The sequence below is a fragment of the Lagenorhynchus albirostris genome, chromosome 16, assembly GCF_949774975.1.
Source record: "Lagenorhynchus albirostris chromosome 16, mLagAlb1.1, whole genome shotgun sequence".
Taxonomy (NCBI): domain Eukaryota; kingdom Metazoa; phylum Chordata; class Mammalia; order Artiodactyla; family Delphinidae; genus Lagenorhynchus; species Lagenorhynchus albirostris.
In genome coordinates this window covers 1,394,073-1,415,002 of record NC_083110.1, presented here as the reverse complement: position 1 = coordinate 1,415,002, position 20,930 = coordinate 1,394,073, and positions in this window count along the sequence as shown.

Below are 20,930 nucleotides of genomic sequence, written 5' to 3'. Positions count from 1 at the left end.
ACTCAGGTGTGATACAGGGGCTCATGAATAAGGAAGACACTCCTGTTACTTGGGAAATTCCAAGACCTTAGACTAAGGTCTCCCTCCCTCGAACCAGAGACACAGGCCAGTCAAATTTTTCATTGTATGATACCAGTGCCTAGCCTTCCTGTTTTGTTTTCCAGACTGTAACTCCTGCACCAGCCGTGAGCTTGAGGATGCTGTGACATTCTCTAAAGAAGGAAACAACCAGATGCGCCCACCTCCTGATGGCTCAGGGCAGACAGGGTGGCTGCTCTTCCCTGGCGCTGCAGAGACCTCAGAGGCCCCTGGGCTCACGAAGCAGCCTCGGACCCTGGCCAGCCGCCGTGACCAGAGGACCAGGCAAGACAGGTGTGGGCCCCTGAGGCTCCTGCCTGGGAGTGACACACGTCACGTCCATCACATTTTACTGGCCAAAGAAGGGCTTTTGTTGAGGGGTGACGGTGACCCAATCTGAGATCTAGAAAGATGAGTTACTGACCAGGTGAGAGAGGCCAAGACAGAGACAGGAGGGAAGGACAGAGGGACCATGGGCAGTGAAGCAACCACGTGAGGAGGTGAGGCGCGGGGGGGGACCCCACGGTGCTGAGGGGTCGAGCTTGGGTGACGTGGGGGGCTGGCACCCGGAGGTCAGGAGGCACCAACGGGATGTTCTGTGTTTGCAGGATGGTGCTGGGGGCAGCGCCGCACTTCCTGTGCCCCAGCCAGCAGGGGAACACGGGGAAAGGATGGGTGCCTTGGGCTCGTAAGCCATCAACCTCCACCAAGCCGGCAGCCCCTTACCCGGACGCCCATGTTAGCTGGACGCTAGGGCTTTGACCCCATGGGCTCTGCTGCATGAGTGGTTTCAACGCGCGACTGTTTTCCTGTCTGGCTTTTTCCACGATGGATGTGATTCGTGTGCCCTGCTGGGCAGGAGATTATGTTTAAGTGTTTCCCGGGTTTGATCTCTGTGTGGGGAGCTTGTGCTGCAGCACAGAGTAAGAGCTAAATGGATTTAATTAACTACAGTATTTGAGCGTCACTGTGGGCGGCTGGGGTCTAAGGCGTGGGCACCTGCTGCTTCCAGCCTGGCCGACACCAGAAATCATCACATTTTGAACTGAAGCAACTCAAAGGAGTTTGACAGCAGAGAAGCCGGGGTGGAGGCGGTTGGCTGCGAGCCAGGCGTTTCTAATGTATGTCTGCTTTTGCCTTGAACCTGGGCAGGTCTTGACACGTTCTATGGATTTAGCAGCTGTCCACAGACAGGGATGCGGTGAGGGTGGGATCTGGAAGTTTACAGAGGGTGCCTGAGGGAAACTGAGCGCCAAGCCACCTTCCAGAGAGAAGAGATTCCCTTTTCCCCTCTGTCCCGAGACCACGACTGTCCGCACAGGAGCCTCTGCAGCGCCCTTGACTTTCAGCAGCCTTCAGCACCTGATCCAGCTTCCTCCTGCCCTGTCTTCCAGTTCTGCCAACGCTGGGAAACCAACCTGTTCTTCCCAGAATCTTTGCACGAGATGTGATGTCGGTCCTGCAGATAGAGACACATGATGAAACTAACTGGAAATCGAGTTTGTGGGGAGACAGAGGCAGGGAAAAGGCACATTTGTGCGGGTAGGGCTCCTGGAGAAAGCGCTGAGTCATGGGCCTGGCTCTCTGATGTGATCACAGTGGGAGGGCAGGCCTCCGGAGCCTGGTGTGTGGTGTGGCCGTGCGGGGTGGACCTGAGTCCCGGCCCGGCTTGCATTAGCCCTCCCGGTGACCCCGTGAGCCGTTCCATTCCCTCCAGGCCGCCTTTCTGCTCTCTCTGCAGCAGAGCCCTGGGCCCGGCCTGGCACCTAGGAGCACCCGATCTAGTGGCAGCTGTGAGAAGCCGGCCCCACGTCCGGGGCTGGCTTTGTGATACGATCCTGGCCATGGTGCCACAGAGACAGACATGGCTGGCCTGCCCCACGGTCTGTTTCCATTTGCCTTCTCCCTTCGTCCCCTCTGGAACCTGGTTGCTAACGTACAACCAGCAGAGGGGGGCGCCGGCGAGGTGGGCAGCGGGGCCAGGACCTGTGACCTGCGGCTAAGGGCTCTGCACACATGAGGAATCTCTCTAGACAGTGCCTGTGTCTGCTTTGCTGGCTTGACCCGTCTCCTGCCCAGGGCTCGGGAATCTTCACTCTGTTTGGTGTTTTATTTTTAGCTATCCTTTTCCACGAAAGCCTTTATACTTTCTCTGACATTTATTTTCCAGAATAATCCAAGGGTGAGTCTGGTGCTTTTAGGTATCTAATTTGCTGGGTTTCAGTTTTCTACAAGAGCAAACATAATTGTTGAAAAATCTGTTTGTACCTTTGGATAATTAACTTCCCATAGTGGTTAAGGTAGAGGGACAAGGGGGTGGGGAAGGCAGGTAAGAAGGAGGAGCCTTTGGAATCAGACTGAGCAGCTTTGTATCTGGGCTCTACCACTCACTTGCTGTGTGACCTTGGAGCAGTAGCTAAACCTCTCTGATCTTCAATTTCCTCATCTATTCATTGGCAATAGCAACAGTACCCAGCTCCCTGGATTGTTATGAAACCAAATAATATAATGCGAATAAAAATTTGAATAGTATTTATTAAATGCTGATAAAAAAAGTTCTCACTGTAATTAGCCTCCGTTTTTTCATCGGTAAAAGGGACGAATACTAATATAGCAAAAATGAACTAATATAGAACTGGCTTTAGAGCAAGGAATTTTATAAAAGGTGAACCCATCTGGGCCTTGTTCTGTGGGTTTATTAGCCCAAATAGAAAGTAAGAGGAGGCAATCGGAATGGATTCTGGAGCAGCTAAGGACGTAAGAAGCACGTTCCCCCCACCCCACTCCAGAGCCTCCTTCCTCGGGCTGCAGGTGGATGACGCTGGGTTCTGTCTCACCACGTACAGACTTCAGCAAATAAACCCACAGCAAGCAGCGGCCCAGGACGCTCCACATTTACATTTTGGAGGCTTCTTTGGGATAAAGAAATTCTGGGTCATTCACAGGGACTCATCATCAATCTAGAAATGAGCTGGTAATGCCTAAGTTGGGGGTAAGAGGTTCTCCTGGGTCCATCCGAAGAGAGGAAAATCCACTCTGCCTGCTGATAACATAGCCTCCCAAATACTAAAGGTTGGGGAGATTCTTCTCAGTTTTGTACAAAACTATGGAGTCGGATAAAGGAGGCGAAGAAATACACACTTGTCCCTTTAAATCTTTCCTGCAAATGTCTTTTTCCACTTCTTGATCCATACTCACTTCAAATTTGATCTCTAGGATGAGACGTTTTGGAATTCATCTGAATAAATCAAATCCACTCTTACAACAACAATCTCCAACTCAGCTTACCCGCAACATGAAGAATGGGCAGAAGGGAAGTTCAAGAAGGCCTTTTAAAAAGTTTATTTGAAGGCTTTCTTATCCATCAGAAATTGGCTTCCGGGCTCATTGAGGAGATCAACATTTGGGGCTGGGTGTGGGCATTCAGATTGGATCTCTCTGTGTGGCATTGAAGATGCCAGCAGTGCTCACCATCCATGGTGTGCTTGGCTGTGGTTTGGGTCTGAGGGTGGCTCCAGGCCTCCTGAGGGTACCCCAGCCCTCCACCTTCCCACCACTTCACGGCTCCCAACATGCCGTCCCTCAGAGCTCAGTCCTTGGGCTGGTCAATCCCCATGTTAAGAAGGCCAATGTCTGATCACAACCTGCTCTGCCCGGCCCCCGTTCTGAAAGCCCCTAAACTCTGGTGCTGTCATTCAGAATTACGTTTGCTGGAATTAGCTTTGAGGGGACTTTTGTCTTTGTCATCTAAGTTGTTTAGTCAAATATAGCCCATCTTAAATCCCTTTTCCTACATATGTTCCTCGGTTAAATTTCCCCGCTCATTTCCCCCTCCTGAGCTAATTTCCCTTAGGTACCCCCCCATCCCCCCATCCTCCTGGGCATGTCAGCCAAGGGAGCCTTCTGCTCCCATCATTTTGCTGAGCTCCTCACATCTTACAAAGAAAACTGGCAAACTCAGACCCTCCCGTGCTCCCTGAATTACCATGTAGTCAAGTAACGTAGCTCAAAAAGATATTTGAAAATAACTTTTCAGGCTCCTTCAAGAATTCTTTCGTCTCTCGTTGAAACACATAGAGGCAAACAGCAGATGGAACACATTTCTTCGTCTGTAAAAACACCAAATGCTTCTCTCCTTATTTGAGTTTTTTATAGTCACACTTATTCTCCATCAGCCTTTGTCTGTTCTCCACCTCCCAAACCTCCTATAGTTCTGTTTGTCATGAAAACAACCCTCAGAAACATGAAAATGTGGGCTTTGAGGATGCCCACCCATTTAGGAAGGACAAGGCGGCTGAAAGGGTAAGCAGTGGGTGGGTGTAAGAAGCTCCGCTTCTAGACTATGACTTTGGGTTCAGGAAAAAGAATGTGGGTCCCAAGGCCAGGGTGGGGCTGGATGCCTTCGGGATGGGGGGAGTGGGCTGTGCTCTTGGGGGGCAAGGACGGGGACCACCAGCTGCAAGAAAAGAAAAAGAAAAAAAAAAGAATGTGAGTTCTCACAACTGGGGGCACGCAGCTAAGGATGGAAAACAGCTTCTTTAGGGACGGAGCTAAGTCTTCCTAGCTTTCTAGCTTGTCTAAGACATAAAATTAGGATTCCCTTTTGGAGACATACCACCCAGGCCCTTGGACGCTCTGTGTGGCTTCTTTGTGGGCCATTTTGATTTACGTCATTTCACACACATTTAAAGTGTGGGCTGTGGATAAACCATAACATTTAACGCAAGGTGTAGATGCCCCAGTCTTTGTGAACCTCGGGGAGTAACGATTGAGTGAGAGCCCGAGACAAACTCATAAATAATTATATTCCAAAAAGAATATAACCCCCAAGGCAGAGATTCTGTGTGGGATTCAGTGAAGGGTTGGAAAAGGGCCAGAACACATCCTTCTGAGGGCAGAATGGAAGCAACCTAGGAAGGGTTCACTTTCCCAGCATAAATTCGGGGAGTTCAGGAATTTGGGGAGACCACAATGAAACAGTTTATTTATTTATTTTTTCATTTAAAAAAATTTTATAATTTCTGCTGTACAGCAAAGTGACTCAGTTATACATATATATATACACATTCTTTTTTATATTATTTTCCAGTGAAACCTTTTAAAAACCTTTCTGCATGATTCAAAATCATATTATTCACATGTCTATTCTGTGATATGCATTTTACTTAAAAATTAAAAAAAACCCAAGTATCCCTGTAACTGATTATGAATGTAAGTAATTAGAGCCCTATTAAGCAAGTTATATTGCTTAAGACAACAATTTGTTTGAGGTCAGCTTTCTCTCCATTTTGTTAAGAAATTATTAAAAATTTCTCACTAAATCCCCATTATTAATAGTTTCTTAATGGAAATAGAAAGCAAGCTGACCTAAAAAAATGTTATCTTGAGCAATAGAATTGCAAGTAGGGCTGCAATTAATTAGTAAGGAGCCAATCCTCTAATCCTTAAAGAGGCTCAGGGTTAGCCAGACTCCATCAGTCCTCACGTGTGTGCCCGAGAAGATGATTCTGGGGGCCAGTGAGGTTGGCGTTCAGCTCTCACCTCCTGTTCCCGTGTGAAGGCTGTTATCACATGGAAGCAACTGTTTTGCCCTTCTTTCTTTCTTTCTGAATAGACATTCCCGCTCAGAAAGAAGCAGGGAGCCTGGGGCCTCTGGATACCCTGGGACCCGGCACAGAAGAACAGTTTTATTCCAGGAAGATCGGCTTTCCCTTGGGGCTTCCGGGCCTTTCCATCCAGCACCACAGGGACATGGTTGGCTCTATCACGTGGGAAGATGGTCAGGAACTCGGACTGAAAGCCCCTGCCCTGGGGTGTCCGTCTGCTCGGGAGAACTCCCCCCTATGGGAGGAGGGTGCTACGGGCTGAAAGCCCCCTCCAATCCATATGTTGAAGCCCTACACCCCAGTGAGATGGTATTTGGAGATGGGGCCTTTGGGAAGTAATTAGGTTCTGCTGAGGTCATGAGGGTGGGGCCCCATGATGGGATCAGTGTCCTTACAAGAAGAGGAAGGACACCAGAGCTTGCTCTGTGACCTTGGTCAGGACACAGTGACAAGGCTGCGGTCTGCAAGCTGGGAACTGAGTGGACAGTGCCTGGATCTTGGGCTTCCAGCCTCCAGAAGTGAGAGAGGCTATTGTTGAAGTCCCCGCATCTGTGACATTTGTTACAGAAGCCAGAGCAGGTGAACACAGAGTGGGGCTGCTCACAGGCCATCTTGTGCTTCTCTGCTTTTCTTGTCACACTTCCGGCCGGTGGCCCAGCCCACCCGCAGGTGACGACCAGGCCTCCTGCCAGGTGCCCGTCAGGGCCCCAGTGTGACGTGTGCTTGGCACCCTTTACTGACGTGGGGAAGGGGGCGTGAGGGTGGCAGCACTGTGATGCTGGAGGAATCAAGGAGGGGCCTGGCCCAGAGGAGCATTGTAACAGACCCCCAGCCCATGTCCTGCCTCCACCTGCCCCCCCAACCCCGTACTCCGGCCTCGCACCTGCTGCTCGAGATGCTTCCCTAAAATCCCATCTAACCAGGCCATTCCCCTGCGGGTCCTTCTGATGGACTTTGTGAGACAAAAGACACCCACTCACTTATTCATCAGACGTTTACTGAGGCCCAGGGATGGTGCTGGGGGCCGGACGGGAGGGGAAGGTCAGGGGGCCCCGGGCCAGCCGGCACCAAGGCAGACCCGGGCTCCACACAGAGGAAGGAGCATCTCTCAGGCTCCTGCTGTGGCTCCGAGGCCCACCTGCCCTCCCACTTCCTTCCCACTCGAAACGCTGCTTTAACGACCGGGCTCACCCTGCCCCCACCTCTGCCACCTCTCCATCTTCACTGGGGCCTGAATTCTCCCATCACAGGGGGAGACTGACTTCCCCTCCCTCCAGCTTCCCCAGAGCCGGGTGCTGAGTGAGCCAGGCCCTCTGGGCCCCAGACCTTCCTCCGTGTGGTCCAGGCGGAACTCACCGCCTGCTTTTCCTGGAGAGAAACGCTGTCTCATCCCTCACGACTGCACGGGGCCAGGCACGGAGCAGGCCGCAACTCGTGTGGGTGGAAATCGGTCAAAAATGGAAATTTTCTGTTCAGAGAAAATTTGAACAGAAGGGAGGTGCTCATATCTCACAGGGACATTTGGTTAGATTCACATGAAGCAGGGGTTTGAGGGGTGGGGACAGGAGAGAGTGACATGGGAGGATCCAGAGCAGGGCTCTGCCTTGGGAGCCGGGTGTCATTCAGGGACACCTCAGTCCAGAGCCGGTTCGTTGGGGCAGGACCAGGCAAGGCGGCTCAGCTGGGACCACCTGAGAACTGGCTTTGCCGTCTCCCCCGTGATGCTCCCGCAGGTGCCAAGGACGCCCCAGCATCTCAGTGCCAGGCTGGGGAAGCGTCTGCAGCTTTGAGGTACAGGCCAATGTTGGCAACGTCAGAAGAAAATAATTTGCCTGTGATTCCTATTAAATGGGAAGTTTTTCTCAAGATGCCCTGGAGGCCCTATTACCAGTTTGGTTCAACCTTTCTCCAAATACTTCTGCAAAGTTTAGCTGGTTTGCCATAGAGGAGAATTAAACGCAGTCTGTCTCTACGCCTCCAGAAGGATTGGTCCCGCTTTCCTCGACAGCCCTCCCCCATCCCAGAGTGGGAGGGAGGTTGGCAGGGACCGAATCACTCACTGGACGCGTTGGGGCCACGCCCAAGACCTCACATCTGTGGGGTCAACCTGGCCGGCTCTCACCAGCCGGCGCCGACCTCCCCTGTGGAAACCCAGCCCGGGGAAGAGAGATGCTCTCTTTCGAAATCTGGAAACAACATTTATTATTTCTGTTAGCTTTCCTGGGATTCTCCACCCTTGTTTCAGGAAGATTTCACTTTTCTCTGCAGGCTGCAGGTGGTCCTGCCTGCCGCTCCTTCTTCCATCTCAGAGGGGTCCCCGGCCGAGACGAGGCAAGGCACTGTGGTAGGCTCCGAGGCCTCTGGTTCCTGTGCGAAAGTGCAGCCCGGGGCCCACAGGCAGGCGGGGTTGGGTTCGGTCCCCAGGGAGGCCTCCCCGCCTGGAAACAAAGCCAGGGGACCAGAGGTGATGGCTGGCAGAAGGAGAGTACACATCCCAGCTGACACTACAGTCTCCAGGCCCGGAGGCACTGGTCCCCTTGTTGCCAAGACCAGCTTTATGCAGCCTCCAGAGAGGCCCTGACTGGGAGGCCACTGGCCAGTAGCGTCCAGCACAGCCCAGGCCTCCACCTGTACCACAGGGAAGTGTCTTCTCTGACTGGGTTTCATTTAATAGCCCTCGTTAATTCTTCCTGGAGGGTGCTTCATGGGAGATGGGCAGGCCCGAGCCCCTGTCCCCATCCGTCTTTTCTGTCTACGCCTACATCCCTCAGAAAGTTCCCACTGTGCCTGGCCGAGCGCCGGGCGAAAGGCGAGGAAGAGCTTTGGACCCTCTGGCCGGTTCCCAGGCAGCTGGTTGCAGGCACATGGTCCCCGGGCCACGGGGACACGTTGGCCTTTATCTGCCCCGGATCCGAGTCAGGAGAGCTTGGGAGGGGGAGGGAGGAACGTGGACGGGCACCCAGATAGGGCTGAGCTTGATGTGCACACACACCTTGTGGCCTCAGGCACTACTCAGCCTCAGTTTACTCAGCTGTAAAACAGCCAGAATCGATGACTCAGAAGCACGTGTGTGTGTGTGTGTGTATGCGTGTGCGTGTGTGTGTGCGCGTGTGTGTGTGCGTGCGTGCAGGGTGGGTGGGTGCCTGTGTGAATCATTTCTGAGGTTCTCTCCCAGCTCTGAAACTTTTTCAGGGCAGAATGTGGGCTGGGCTGAGTTCTTCTAGAACAGAGGGCGTAAGACACTAGAGCAGGGGGCGGCATCCTCTCCCTCCCAGGCTGCCCGAGGTCTCAGACGTGACAGAGCAGCTCCCATGGCCTCCCTGGCCGCGTGGACTGCCCCCTACCCTTCCCATGCCTGTCCCCACCCCCAGTCCAGTCTGACCAGCAGGCCCTGCGGCCCCCCGGGTAGCCCCTCTCCCCACCCCCCAGCCTCCCTGGTGCTCCTTTGCCCACACTTCTCAAACCTCAGGTGGAAATGGCTTTGGGGAGCTCAGGGGTGTTGGATTGGGGCTGCAGGCTCCTTCCTGGGGCCCTTCTTGAGCATGTCTGGTGAAGAGGGCTCATCACCCCAGCAGCCTGGCCCTCTGGAAGGAGGGTTTCTGACTCTTAGGATTGGCTACCTTGAGCTGAGCTCATGTTGCCATGGAGACAAAGGCAACAGGCATAGCATCTTCTGAGTGGTCTTGGTCCCCTGCAGCCCCTCCTGCACCTGCTTTCCCAGATCAGACTCCTTGGGTCCTCAGCCCGAGGTCGTGAGAGCTGCCCTCCCGCAGCATCTAGGTGCCTCCACCATGGAGGTGCTGTGCAGAGGAGCCCCCCGGGGCTTGAGGCCCAGTGTGAACCCCAACTCTGCCAGGTTAACCTGTAACCTGGGACCAGAACCTCTGCACGAGTTTGTCAAGAGGGTGAAATTAAAATGCCCTTTGCAAAGCATTACATAAATTAGGTTAGGAACACCCTTCCTGGTGTTGTCTTCTAATAATTTCCTCGGTGTTCCTCTTGTCTCTGCAATTATGTTTTTACGATATAAATTTAGTATTAATTTTAATTAAATATTATTATTAGTGTTGAATACTTAAAAAGACATTTTGTGCTTCTGTTATATGCCCTGGGACCTCTGCCCCAGCCCAGGGGGGCCGGCCTGTTCTGCTCCTTCCACAGCGCCCCTTTGCTCTGAGCCAGTGTAGCCCTCGTTGTGTGGACCGCTCATCGCTAGGACATTCTTGCTTGGGTCCCCAGAGTCATCTCCAGCCATCCCCTCGCCCACCTCCCCCCTGCTTTGCGGCCGAGTGAGGCAAGTGGAATGGAGGGGCCAGGGTACAGGCAGGGAGGGAGCCGTTGGGGTCCCCCCCACCCCTGCAGACCCCCGTGGGGTGGTGGAGCTTGGGGCTGGAGAAGCCGACTTGGAGCCCTGGGTGGGAGGATGGGGAACTGCAGAGATGCCACATGACGACCTCTGAACCAGCTCCAGAAACTTGCTCAGTTTTGTCATTAGGTAAGTGACAAACGCTTTCATGGTTTAACCCATCGGCAGCACTTTTGAGCTCCAATGGCAGGCCTGGGTGTGGTGACAGGGACCCCGTGGCTGCAAAGCCTCAAATGTTTACTATCTGCCCTTTGAAGGAAATGTTTACTGCCTCCTGAGTTAAGTCATTGGCTAGTTGGGTTTTTTATTTCTTTCAGCAGAATGCATCTTGCCTAATTTGGTGGCAGAAAAAGTAACCCCAAACAGCAGATAATCCCCAGCAACAGGATGGGCATGGCTTGCGGGCTGATGGGTGTGGAGGCTCCTCGACGTAGGGCAGCCCATCTCCATTGCACTCCTCTGTGCCTGGATTCAGGGTAGACACCACAGCCTCAGGGACTGACTCTGCACAAATGTCCAGCGGGAGAAGGTGATGATTTCTTGCTGTGCATTTTTTAAAAATAAATTTACTTATTTCATTTATTTAGTTTTTGGCTGCGTTGGGTCTTCGTTGCTGCGCGCGAGCTTTCTCTAGTTGCAGCAAGCGGGGGCTCTTCATTGCGTTGGCTTCTCTTTGTTGCAGAGCACGGGCTCTAGGAGCGTGGGCTTCAGTAGTTGTGGCACGTGGTCTCTAGAGCGCAGGCTCAGTAGGTGTGGTGCACGGGCTTAGTTGCTCCACGACATGTGGGATCTTCCCGGACTAGGGATCAAACTTGTGTCCCCTGCATTGGCAGGCAGATTCTTAACCACTGCGCCACCAGGGAAGTCCTGCTGTGCACTTAAAAATGTTTAGGGCAAAGAGAGCTTCCCCAGAAACCTCTTCCATCCCACTGGACAGAGCTGGGCCTCATGTCCATCCCTAAAGCAGCCGCTGGGCCACCCTGGTCCCTGGCCGGCTGAGTGGTTCCACCAGAATTGCCTTGGATTAATCCAAGTCTCCCCAGCACGGGGAGACACTCATGGGAGAAGTAGCCGGGCCAGCGTGGGGCTGCCAGCCTGTCTGCCACTGTCACGTGTTTGACCACTTTTACCATGGGGCTCTCAGGGAGGTGACACTGATTCTGAGGCTTAAACAGCGAGTGAGAGCCATGCCCAGCAGCCTGCAGGCCTGCCAGCCTTATCACTGCATCCCCAAGGGCCTGGCGTGTAGGAGGAGAGCAACAAATATTTTTCAATAAATTAGATAAACAAAAACAAACATAAGATTACAGGTGCTGATGAGTGCTAAGAAGAAAAGCAGGGTCATTGGGAGAGAGAATGGATGGGAGACAGACAGGCAGCGCGTGAAGAGGCAACTGAGTGGGCATCAGAGGGCCAAAGGAAGAGATGGTCTTTCAGGTGGGAGAGGGCATGGGCATGGTGGTGTTCAGGCAGAAAAACAGCTGCACCAGCTCGCGATGGAAGCCTCCAGTCTGCAGGGAGGCAAGAAGGAGGGAAAGAGTCTCTCTGTCAACATGGGAAGGGGTGGGGGTGGGTTCCTTCTCAGAGGTGGCCATGAAGGAACCAGGGGCCTGGCAGGGAAGCAGGAGGACATGCAGGTGTGAAGGCCAGGAGACGAGGTTTCTTCCCTCGGCCTCCCTGTGCCCATCCCCGCAGGTATGGTTGAGCTTTGGCTGTGTCCCTGAGCTCACCTGAGTCCGCGTCTGTAAGACTAGGTGCTGCCAGACGTCCTCTAAGCTGTGTCCAGCTCGCTCATCCTATGAGTCTCTCACAAGATGAACAATGATGGAAAACCAGTTACCCTAGAAAAAGTCCAAGGTCTCCAATCAACTCTGTCCTGCTGGACTGTTCTTGGGTCGGGGCGCACGGTGACTGAATGCACAGTCCCCGTGGCGACGTGCTCGGGACATAGGCTCCCTCTTCCTGCCGGGCTTGGCGGCAGTCCTGAGACAAGGCAGATGATGGGCGCTGGGATTCTGTGACGTGCTGGAAGCCGAGGCTCTCGGCAGGCCTGGGTTTATCTGGCACCATTTCCAGTGGTTTAGGAGAGGAACCTTGTAAGGTCCTGCCTCCTGATGGAATATGTCGCCATCCTGGAAACAGGATCGTCTGAGCTAAAATATCTTTGGTAGGTGACGAAAGAGATTCCTTGGGTCAGGTTAAGAATGGATTGGTGAAAGACAAGGAGGGATTGACACTTCATTTTCTTACTTGTATTTTTTATTGAAGTATAGCTGATTTACAACGTCGTGCCACTCTCTGCTGCACAGCAAAGTAATTCAGCTGTACACATAGAGGCCTTCTTTTTTTATGTGCTTTTCCATTATGGTTTATCCCAGGAGATTGGATATAGTTCCCTGTGCTATGCAGTAGGACCTTGTTGCTTATCCATTCTAAATGTAATACTTTGCATCTACCAACCCCAGATTCCCAGTCCATCCCTCTCCCTCTCGCTCCCCCTTGGCAGGATTTTCACTTTCAATGCTACAATTTTGCTGGCTTAGATGGCTTATCTGGGTATGAATGTGACCTTGTGAGGGCATGCAGTGATGCCCAAGAAGTCATTAGGATGGGTGATTTGCTCTAATGATTTTCACTGGCTGTTCATAACGCCCAGCCAACAAAGTCCTGTCTGTTTTCAGGGCTGTTGTGCCTGGTTGGGCAGTTTGCCCAGTGCACAACCTTGGCAACCGTATTTGGAGACCAGGCTAATTCAACAATTAGTTTATTCCACAGCCTTTATTTAATAACTGTGGGTTTTGTGTGTGTGTGCTAGGCACATGCTAGGCTATGGAGACAAAGTGAAATGCAATGGGTCCTAGCATGTGGAGACAGACAGACAGATGGTACCTCCCTACAGGACAGATGGTAAGTGCTTTGAGAGAAGGCTTAAGGAGGATGCCGTGGCAGGGAGAGGAGAAGCCGTGGTGGAAGTGAGGTAGAGGAAGAGGAGGACCAGGCCAGGGATGTGTCCCAGGGAGGCTGGTGCCCAACATTCACTGTGCTCCTGGCCCAGAGAACTTGGAAGTCCTTTTTTTGTTTGTTTGTTTTTTGCGGTACGCGGGCCTCTCACCGCTGTGGCCTCTCCCATTGCAGAGCACAGGCTCCAGACGCGCAGGCTCAGCGGCCATGGCTCACGGGCCCAGCCGCTCCACGGCATGTGGGATCTTCCCGGACCGGGGCACGAACCCGCGTCCCCTGCATCGGCAGGCGGACTCCCAACCACTGCGCCACCAGGGAAGCCCAGAAGTCCTTTTAAATTGTGCTGTGGCTCTTCCCGACGCCCCCACTGAATCCTCAGTCTCCCAAGAGCATGGTGTTACGTAAATGAACCTTCTCTCCCCATGGCTACAGCTGGAGGAAATGGGGACCAGCAGCCACTTCCTCTCTGCTGCGCTGGTGTCCGCGCGGCCTGCCCTGCCTGCCCCCAGACGCCATCAGAGGGTGGGCAGGGGGGCTGTGCCGTCTAACTCCAGTGTCTAAGTCCACTGGACCGGGGGTTTTCATCGCACTGTTTTCAGGGGTAATCACTGTGTAAACAAAGTGTCAAAATGTTTTCCAAACCGTGAAAATATAATGCAGCCTCCCAGCTCTTAGCCAGAGGGCGCTGGTCTTGTAAACAACCATGACACCAGTGAGTAAGCACGGCCCTCCTGGGAGCCCGGGCAGCTCTCCTCCTCCCTGGACAGTGAAGGGAACGCGTCCACTCAAAGGGGCCCCCGAGCCCACACTGACGAACACGGCATCAGCCCCAGCCCCTCCCTCTCAGAGACCAGCGGCCCCCGCCCACCCACCCTCCAGGCTCCGTGTCCTGTGCCCCCTGCAGCCCCACGTGGAAACAGCTCCTCTCTGGCTGAAAACACTGCGACAGCCTTTCCCCCGAGGGCCCTACCCTTTGCTGTCCACTGGCCACCCCTTAGCCTGACTGGACTGTCTAAGCTGCACATCCGATCACTTTTCCCAGGACACTCAGTGGTTCTCCGTTACCCTAAGCCAAGTTCCCTCATGTGGCTCCCAGGGCCTCCCGTGGTCAGGCCCCTGCTTGGCTCTCGATCTTTTCCTTCCTGCCGTGCTCAGAACAGCAGCTCTTCTGTGCCTCTGGCTTTTGCATATACAGTCCCCGTGGCTTAGGGGGCTTGCCAGCTCCTTCCTTCCCGCTGGAATGCAGTTTGGAGAGGACCCTATGGGAAGCTCCACCCCCCACCCCTTGCCCCGCTGGGGAGGCGCTCTGTGGATGCACTTCCACTGGGCGCTGGGATGTCCCTTCCAGGGCGCCTGCCTCAGGGGGTCGCGGCTCTTCACTGGGTCTTTCCTCAGGGGCACTGGACGCATGGAGCAAAGCACATAAAAGGCTGTCAATCAGTATGTATTAAATGAATAATGAAATGAATTCCCAGGGAAAACGAGAAGAAATAAGTGACTAGGGTTTGGTGTTGTTGACTTAAAAAAAAATCACACAATGGAAAAGCTGTGAGTTGAGTTTATTCAGTGTCTTACAGAGGACTATAGCCCGGGACACAGCCTTTCAGATGAGAAGCTGCTCTGAAGAGGTAAGGGGGGAGGGTTTGTTCCAGGGTGTGTGTGATTTTGGAGAAGGGGGTATGTGCGACCAAGCACGCATCTTGATAGAAGGTTGCTTCTGGTTATGAGGAACAGACATCTTGGTTAATGGTTTTAAGGCTTTTCCAAGTATGGGAAGATGCAAGAATCCAGGTTTATAAAATTTTCTCCTGAAAATATCTAACTATCTAAAGGCCTGTTCTGCCAGTCTTCCCAGAGCACAGAGGGCCTCATCCTGATCTCCACTCTGAACTTCTTTAGGGATGTATTGAAGGTCAGTGACTGCAGTGGCCAGTGACTCAACCCCTGGGGAGCCAGGTGGCAAGTGACATTCTTTTTTTTTTTTTTGCGGTACACAGACCTCTCACAGTTGTGGCCTCTCCCATTGCGGAGCACAGGCTCCGGACGCGCAGGCTCAGCGGCCATGGCTCACGGACCCAGCCGCTCCGCGGCATGTGGGATCTTCCCAGACCGGGGCACGAACCCACGTCCCCTGCATCGGCAGGCGGACTCTCAACCACTGCGCCACCGGGGAAGCCCGCAAGTGACATTCTTTATTTGGCAGGTACTTGATGAAATCTAATACTCTGTTAATTAGTTAGGAATATTTTTAGCTGAGAGTGACATAAAGCCTCAAATAATGATGGCTTGGGAAAGAACTGTGTCTCTTGCTATTGTAAAATCCCGCCCATTGCATGTCGCTGCAGAGGGGGTGACCTGGTGATACTGGGGGAAAAGCCACCTTCTGGAAGCTCTGCCTACCGTCTGTTTTGTTTTTAGCCCTCCTGCGAATTCTGTGAACTATCTAGACCTCTTTCTGTCTAACTAGCTAGTCTAGATTCCAGCTGCCCGCAGCCAAGGACTCTGGCAAACCTTTTACTTGAATCCCATGAAAATGTCAAGCAGCAGAATGTCTGCTTTTCAGAGGTAACTGGGAAGCTTATAAGAGGCAGTTTCGGAAGCAGCTGAGATGTTGGAAGCTGATTCCCAGGAGGAGACCGAGTCCCTGCCTACAGACCCCCTGCACCTTCAAAGCTTTTCTTCTGTGCTCAGTTGCTGGACGTTAGCGTTAGAAAGGATGACGCTTCATAGTGGAAATGAACTCACACCTGATGAACAGAGACTGAGTGACTCAAGCTCACTGCTTAGTGGCTAAGCAGGACTAACCTAGGAGTCAGGGTTGTTTCTGCCCATCTACACTGCCAGGGTTGACCGAGCTGAGAAATGGAGAGGAAGAGGAAAGCCCCAGGGTGGAACTAAACCTCATCTTGTTAGGGAACCACTGACGGAAACCACCCGCCCTGGCCGGGCCTGATAGTAACTGTTTGCATGAGTTCTCTTACAACAGCAGGTCCTGGTAAGGAACTAACAAGCCACCACCAACCAGAAGAATTCAGGAAAGGTCACAAGGAGAGAGGAGAAGCCAGCCCACGTCCTACCAACCTCCCAGATTCCTCCTCTCTGGAATCCATCTTGGCTGGGTGATGCGCGGGTCACCAGGAAGGACCCTGAGTCTGAATGATTGGCCAGAGACAACCCGAAAACTAACCCCATCACCATAAAGCCCGAGACTGCGAGCCACGTGGCAGAGCAGTCCTCCTGGGTTCCCTTGCGCCACTGCTCTGCGCCCGGGCGCCCCTTCCCAGTAGAGTCTCTTGCTTTGTCAGCACGTGTGTCTCCTCGGACGATTCATTTCTGAGTGTTAGACAAGAGCCCGCTCTCGGGCCCTGGAGGGGGTCCTCCTTCCTGCAACAGTCTCACTGGCTAATTAACCAATCCATGTAAATGGAATTTCCCCGCTTGTCTGTGGCTGACACCCTAAGTGGGCCTGGAACAAATCTTCTTTCCATGGGGAACGGCCAACTGGGCACGTGCTGAGCCTGAGCTCTCAGCGGACAGGCTGGGGGCAGGCCGGGTGTCCGGAGCCGGGGTGCCCAGGGAACAGAGGAGCGTACTTCGCAGCCTTTGAGGGGGGCCTGTCATCACCAGCCATGAGCGCCCGGGAGGTCTGTGCTTGTGAATTTTCTAGGCTTTGCATCACAGCCTTTTCACCTGGAAGGTTTAATCAGATCTCTTGACTTCTCTCTTTCCTCAGTTTCTGCATTTTCCCAGCAGAGGGCCAGGCACCTTTGGAAGCTGCGTTTTCTTTTTCAGGTGGTGGGGGACCTCTGGGTGCTGGAACGCGTTCACAGTTGAGGGGTCCTGTTATTATCGACTGTGGGGTGACAGTGGCTTCTCAGGGTGTCTGCATCAAGGAAGCAGCAGCGGCTTCCGGAGCAGAGCCCTCATGCTGCCTGGGGAAAGGTGCCGGGAGGAGATAAGGGGTGAAAAGCACTTTGCAAGGTAATGAGCTCTGAGAGCCTCCAGGGCCGTCTCCTGGCAGCTGTGCATCGCTTTGACTCCCCCTCCCTCTGAGGACCGGCGCTGCCCCAGCCCAACCGGCTTTTCACCCTTTGAGGCTCCTCGGAAGCTCCAGTGGAGGAGGCGCTGCCCCTCTGGCCTCTTCCAGACCCAGTCGTCACCCCCTGCCCTGGCATCCCCAGAGCCCTGAGTGTGGGCCCCTGGCCTGTGAGCCGGCAGCCTCCCTGCTTAGGCCTCAGGTCTGCTCTCCAAACCTGCTTTGATCCGTGGGGCGGGGGAGGAAAAATAATTTCCCCTCCACCCTTCTGTCTTCTTGGCTGAGAAGCCCCTGCAATAAAAAGACAGATTAACAGGATAAAAACAAACACAAGTTTAATAATATTTGACCTCCTAGATACATGGAAGAGACCCAGGAAAACACCCCCCAAGCAGCCCAACCACCACGGTAAATACCATGTCCAGCTAAAGACAAAAGAAGATGCTGGCGGGGGAGGGGGGGAGCCAGTTATGGGAGGGGCCAGGCAGAGCCCAGTGCGCTGTTATGCACACCTGGGTTATTGCCTTCTCCACTGCTAAGAGTTTCTGGAGACTTGGAGTGAACACCCCCTCCTGATACAGCAGGGTGAACACTTTGCAATGGAGATTTCCTTTGTGGCTTACAAAGGTAACTTCTGCTTGGATTTTAGAACCTCTTCTGTGAAAGCTGTTTCCTAAAGCCAATCAGCTCAAGATAATCCTTATGCCCAGGAGGCACATTTGGAGTGTCAGAGTCCGCTCCTCTCCAGCGGTTTCCACAGCAGGAAGGGAGGCTGTGAGGGGAGGGATTAGAATCATGGCAGCTCTTCCAAAAATCTCACGCTGCTTACAGAAAGGGTGCACACACACACACGGACACACACATGCATACACACATACACAAGCACACACACACATACACACATATACACAAACACACACACACACGCACACACACACACGCTTACACACACATTTACACACACATACACGATACACACATTTACACACACATACACACATACGTATACACACATACACACATATATACATACATACACAAACACATACACAGGCATACACAATACACACATACATATATACACGTACACACGCACCAACATACATGCATAAACACGCACACACATACACATAATACACATACACACATACACATACACACAGATACACAGATACACACACACACACATTTTTTTGCAGGAAAATAAAACTCCCTAATCTGAATATCCCCTCCTTTAGCTGAGAAACAGTGGACCAGATTAGCAGCTCCCAAGCTCCCGTAGTTTATAAAAATACCTCGGGCCAGATAGCTTAAGAATCAGATTCCTGGGCCCCTCCTCAGACCTACTTGGTTGGAACCCCTGGGACGGGACCCAGGAATCTGTATTTTAACATGTCCCCCAGGGCTTTGGGGATACCTGGGCAGGTGGGTCCCAGGGTCACCTCGAGCCCCACACTGAGGCAGAGTGAGCAGGTGGTTTGGGTTTCGGGGGTGCAGAGACCCTTCTTAGGTCAGCTCTTGAGAGTTTTGCAGTGGATGTCCGGCATCCTCCTGGCCTGGGAAGGCCATTTGCCCAAGTCAATTTCTGCAGCACAAAGCAGGGGATCCGGACACACTGTGCTGTTGTCGTGTAGGTACAGGGGATGGGAGGGAGGGCAATGGAACACAGCAGCCGCATGAAATCAACATGTGAAATCCACATCCCCTCTGCTCACCGGGTGGGCATAACAGAGCCCACAGACCCTTCAGGAGGACCCGGCCTCACCCCACTGCCCAGACCGCTCCCCTTCAAGGCAACAGATGTGTACCCAGCGCTACTGAGGGCCTTTCTAAATGTGGAAGAGCTGCTTTGTCCCCCAACCCAGCCCTTCTCCTCTGTGCAAATCACTTTCAGATCCCTGGAGTACGAGAAGTCGGTTCTGGCGACCTGATTCTCTTCCGTGTTGGAGCTGTGCTGTGGTCTGTCTTTATGTTGACACAAGAGAGGTGTGTCCACCCTGAGGACTGGCTGAAACCTCAGGGCCCTGGGCGACGAGAGTGGCCAAATGGTGCTGGGTCATAATCTCTGCCCCATGGAAGAGCCATGGACTTCAGGAGGCCAAGGAGAAGTGTTCCAAAAGACAAGGTTTTCGGTTTTTGTTTTAATAAACAAGCAGAGAATTCACAGCTGTGTCCTAGATAGTAGACCAGGTGGTAAAAGAAAAAAAAAGTCACAGAGATAAATTCAAAGTAGAGTGAGTTTGATTTCAGAGTGAGAATAGCAGCCCCACTCCAGGGCCGGCCTGGTCCTCAGGGTACAGCGGAGCCTGCCGCTCTCCTGTTAACAGAAGCTTCTCAGAACATCAACACTGGACAAGACAGAGACAGTCCTACAGCCCTTCCCCCAGTCACCCAGCACAGCCCAGTCCTGCACGTGCTTTCCCAACCCCTGCACTGGGATGCCTGTGGGGCTGTCTCGTGTGTGTTCTCCCTCCCTCACTGCAAAGGGCCATAAACGTGCTCAGCTCAGGGGCCCCCTGGCCTCTGGCTAGAGGAACTGACAATGGTGTCACTCCAGGACATCCAGTGAAAGAAAAGCAGACACATGGTAGGGGCAGCACAGAGATGTTAGTGTCGGGTTGTGGAAAACTATTTTCTGAGAAAACCATAATTCAAAAAGAGTCATGTACCAAAATGTTCATTGCAGCTCTATTTACAATAGCCAGGAGATGGAAGCAACCTAAGTGTCCATCATTGGATGAATGGATAAAGAAGATGTGGCACACATATATAATGGAATATTACTCAGCCATAAAAAGAAACGAAATTGAGTTATTTGTAGTGAGGTGGATGGACCTAGAGTCTGTCATACAGAGTGAAGTAAGTCAGAAAGAGAATATGTATGCTAACACATACATATGGAATCTAAGGAAAAAAACGTCATGAAGAATCTAGAGGTAAGATGGGAATAAAGACACAGACCTACTAGAGAATGGACTTGAGGACACAGGGAGGGGGAGGGATAAGCTGTGACAAAGCGAGAGAGTGGCATGGACATATATACACTACCACACGTAAAATAGATAGCTAGTGGGAAGCAGCCGCACAGCACAGGGAGATCAGCTCGGTGCTTTGTGACCACCTAGAGGGGTGGGATAGGGAGGGTGGGAGGGAGACGCAAGAGGGAAGAGATATGGGAACATATGTATATGTATAGCTGATTCACTTTGTTATACAGCAGAAACTAACACACCATTGTAAAGCAATTATACTCTAATAAAGATGTAAAAAAAAAAAAAAAACCAAACCAAAAAAACCTGACTGATTGAAAAACCAGTTTTTCTTCCATAACTTCAGCAGATCGGTGGTTCAGTCCACTGGCTTAACAAGTTTTCTTCTTTTTCTCACTTACTTTTTTTTTTTTGGTGAGAACATTTAAGTTCTACTCTCTCAGCAAACTTCAACTGGACAGTACAGCGTTATCAGCTATAATCACCGGTTTTCTAATCATAACCCAAATATTCCCAAGCATCACCATCTGGAAGGCCCAGAAAATCACATCTGTATTAACAGTCAAAGGTAGGATCTCGGCACCTCCCCAGTTACCCTCCCCGGTCACTTCTTCAAGGCCTCAGAGGGTGCCTTAGTTGTTCTCAGGTGTAAATCTACGCCCTCCAGGCACTGACACTTTCCCACCAGAGACGGCTGGACATCCACCTGCCCAGAGCTCATGCAAAATACGGGAGCACAGACCCTGCACCGCTGTCAGTTGATTTGGTCCTGTGGGCCCAGAAACAGCGCTGCTTGACTCTCCAGCCTCCCAAAGTTCCTCCTCCAGCTTTTCACCTCTAAGTGTAATGTTGGCTGAAGGTTTGTCATATGTGACCTTTATTATGTTGAGGTT